The sequence below is a fragment of the Arachis hypogaea genome, chromosome 16 (assembly GCF_003086295.3).
Source record: "Arachis hypogaea cultivar Tifrunner chromosome 16, arahy.Tifrunner.gnm2.J5K5, whole genome shotgun sequence".
Taxonomy (NCBI): domain Eukaryota; kingdom Viridiplantae; phylum Streptophyta; class Magnoliopsida; order Fabales; family Fabaceae; genus Arachis; species Arachis hypogaea.
Window position 1 is genome coordinate 121,844,856 of NC_092051.1, and position 4,114 is coordinate 121,848,969.

Consider the following 4,114-nt stretch of genomic DNA (forward strand, 5'->3'; position numbering starts at 1 on the left):
ATTCTTTTAATTTCTGTTAAGTTCAATTAATTTTGTTTAATTAGTTTGATTTTAGTAATTAGTTTAGTTAGATTTGTTTTCTGATTAGTGAATTTTTAGGTTTTGATTAGATTAGGTTTAGTTAGATTTATTTTTTTTTTTATTTTAGTAATTAGTTTGATTTAAAATTTGTTGTTGAAACTTTTTTCCTCATGATTTTTCAATTTTTGGTGTTTCTTTTCACTGCACTATCTTTTTTCTTTTGCTGCTGCTTCTTGCTGTAGTGTGATAGTGATCCTTCTAAGAGATTCATCGTGTTTTCCAGATGAGGTTCTTGAGCATGTTATTGGGATGCTGAAATCAAGAAAGGACAGAAGCTCTGTGTCACTGGTTTGCAAGGAGTGGTACAACGCTGAGAGATGGTCAAGGAGGAACGTGTTCATAGGTAACTGCTACTCTGTGTCCCCTGAGATCTTAACCCGAAGGTTCCCAAACATAAGAAGTGTTATACTGAAAGGGAAGCCACGTTTCTCTGATTTCAACTTGGTTCCTGCAAATTGGGGTGCTGATATTCACTTTTGGCTTGTGGTGTTTGCTGAAAAGTACCCTTTTCTTGAAGAGCTTAAGCTTAAGAGGATGACTGTTACTGATGAGAGTTTGAAGTTCTTGGTACTTTTCATGAATATTGTTGTTGATGGTAGATGAGTTTATTGATAATAAGGTACTTGTGTCTTTAACATACAGAATGAGTTATTTTCCTATGAAGACTTTGAAAATATAGATCAATTTGATGCATTGAGTTAAGATTTTTTATGTCCACCTTGGTGTTAAGGACATTTTCTTTTTTGGCATGCTAGTTATAAACTTATAATTAATAATAACTAAAATATTCCTTGAATGCTTTTCTGTTTTAAATAGCTTTTTTCTTGCAGATGCGAGTTTTTAATCAAGACTTAGGTGATCATCTACTCTTTGAGATATGAGTATATGACTTACCCGTTTCCATTTCTTGATTTGTATCAATGCGCAGAGAGCACTGATATTTTGGACACTAACCTGTTGCTTCTTTGCTCTTAGGTACTTGGTGTAGAGAGAACAGCATCACAACAGGAAATAAAGAAGGCTTATTACAAGTTAGCATTGAGGCTGCATCCTGACAAGAACCCTGGTGATGAGGTATTTATCTAATGTTTTCTGTTTTACAGTAAGCAGGGTGGAGCCACGTTGATATCCAAAGATTCCATTGTACCCTTTAATATTCTGAAAATTTTTGAAATATCCATAAAAATTTAGTATCTTCTCAGCAAAATACTATTGAAGCTCTTTGAACACTCCATTTAACAATAGCATCAAACAGGTTTTTGTCTAATTAGGCCTCTGACCATCTATTAAATTTGATGTTTATGGTTCAATTAATCATTTACAAGAGCTAAAGCAAAATTTCAGCAACTGAAAAATGTTATCTCGATTCTTGGGGATGAAGAAAAGCGAGCCATTTATGATAAGATTAGTTGTGTTGATGATGCTGTGAGTGTTCTTGGTTTCTCGTATCTGTAGATGCATTTACAACATTGAAACCACAAGATAACATATCTGTAATTTGCATTTTTCTAGATTCATTCAAATTAAACTTTTATGGTCTGTCAACTATTGGTGGAGGAATCTGCTCTTGTTATGATGATTTTATTACAGCAGAATGCAATATAAGCATTTCAGCATTTTTTTCCGTGTCATGTACATCAACATTATTCATTTATATTTGTTTCTGAAAATCAGAACCTTGCCGGGGATGTTGTCAAGAATCTTCACAACTACTTTAGAACAATGTACAAGAAGGTTGTTTGCGTAGATCCTGATTTTGTTCTGATTTCTTGTCGCACAGTTCTTATTTGCATTTACAAGGTTTTATGATACTTGCTAACAGGTCACTGAAGCTGATATTGAGGAGTTTGAAGCAAACTATAGGGGATCTGACTCAGAGAAAAATGATTTGATTGATTTGTACAAGAAGTGCAGAAGTGTTTGTTTGGATTGGCCAGTCTGTGGACCCAAAAGAAAAACAAAATGATTTTGAAATTGGCCAGGTAAACATGCTCAACAGATTCGAGCATTTATTTCTCATATTGTCCTTTACTTGATTTCTTCTGGAAAATTTTCTCAGAGCTATATAGATAAGGCTGTATCACTAGAGGGACTATCTCCTCGGGTACCGCTATATAAAGTAACAGAAAGGAATGAACCATGCTTTTTCACAACATACTTTCCATGGGACCATGCTAAAGCTTCGGTATGTGCTACAACATAACATAATTCCAATTTTTTATTTGTCTTATTTTCTTAGAAATGACTTTGTTCTGGCAATTATTATCCTCTGCAGTTGTTGATTACAGTTTTCTGCATGTAAAAGTTACTATTATATTTATTATAGTGCTACATAATGCTATCAATACATATACTTAGCTGAAGTATATCGGATATATGTGTGATTTCTGAAATTGATTAGGTAATCCATATGCATGTCCATGTTTCAAAATGAGCCACTTTATGGATTATTTCCTGATGCAATGCAGGTACAGGGGAACTCTTTCCAGAAAAAGGTGACATTACTCTTCGGGATTCGCCATGCTGTAGAGGTATAGACCTGAGTTATTAATTCTGATAACAAAAATTTTGCTATTTTTCTTACTCTAATGCTGTACAGTAAATATGTTGTGCAATGAATATCTGTTTAACTATGCTTGCTGAATATGTTGACAGGAAAAGTCTAATGGGCCAAGTCAAGGGGGACCAAGACAAAGAGCTGAAGCTTTCTGCCTTGTCTAATGCCTTTAATTCATCTTCTGATATGACATCCAGTATGGTATGGCAACATATTTAAGATTGTATAAACTATGTTTTTCTTTGTTGTTTTATAGTCAATGAAATTCAACCAAAAGTAGGTTCTCCTAACAAGAGGGTGTAGGATAATGATGAAGCATTTAAGCATATTGTATATGGTATCTTTTCTTTTGTTATTAGTGGTAAATTTAATAATTATATTTAGGTAGGTACAGGTTCAGGTTTTTCCATCTTTGCCGAAAAGAAAATTGAAGGAAAGAATATCATAGTATTTAAATTAAATTTGCCAAAAAGAAAAATGAAGGAAAGATATCATAGTTTTTAAATTAAATTGAACATCTCCAAATCAAGTCACAGATCATGATGATTTCATACTCCGTTGGAACTTGCCTTTCTTTCTAATACTTTCTACTCTCACAGTCACAGGATAGATTGAATGGGCTGAATCAAGGAGGACCAAGACAAAGAGCAGAAGCTTTGGCTGCTTTAAACTCTGCATTTAAATCATCATCCAGAACCAAAAGTTCTAGCCCTAAGACAACTGGAAGAAGTCAAGGATCACAAAGAGCAGCAGCAGTAGCTGCTCTCTCTCAAGTTCTTACTGCTGAGAAGAAGAAACAATCACCTGATTCTTCTCCTGTGGCAACCAGAAGTCCTGTTGTGGAAACTAGCACTTCCAGTGAGAAATATAGCTCTTATTGTCCAAGTTAAATGTGTCACAAAAGAAAGATTAGCTATTATAAGAAGGTTAGAGCGTCAAGTAGTTCTAGTGCAGTTCCACTACCACCGTCGCCACCCTCAATGTCTTCGGATGAGGACTATGATGATGATGAGGATGAAGATGACATTGAAGACTATAGCTGATAGTTTTAGTATAGTTGAACAATATACTAGGAATTATAGTTGATGATCAATACATTTTGTTTATGTTTTGAATTATATTGACTTGCTTGTTTATAGTACTTCATAATACGATGAATTTGTTTATTTTTTGAAATATTATAAATATTCGAATACAAATTAGATAAAAATTTGTATTAAATTTATATTTATTTTATATGAAAACAAGTTTATTTTGCATTTAGAAAAATAAAAAAATTCTATTTTACCTTACTGACGGATTTACAGACGAATTTTCTATCTGTAATCAGAATGTGGGATGATTTTTCAAAGTTCAAATTACAGACGAAAAATCTGTCGGAAAATTCATCTGTAATTACAGACGGAAAATCCGTCAGAAAATCTGTCTGTAATTACAGAAAAAAAATCCGTCTAAAAATCCGTCTGTAATTACAGA

The 4,114-nt window shown here is 33.4% G+C and overlaps 1 long non-coding RNA gene across 1 annotated transcript; it reads left to right on the plus strand.

Annotated features, from left to right (window-relative positions):
* The first annotated feature begins 1,751 nt into the window (after positions 1-1,751).
* Positions 1,752-3,859, plus strand: LOC112754806 (uncharacterized). Its single transcript, XR_003178735.3, has 6 exons — positions 1,752-1,815; positions 1,904-2,063; positions 2,141-2,266; positions 2,550-2,612; positions 2,737-2,839; positions 3,238-3,859. It is a non-coding gene; the product is annotated as an uncharacterized lncRNA (long non-coding RNA).
* Positions 3,860-4,114: the final 255 nt, after the last annotated feature.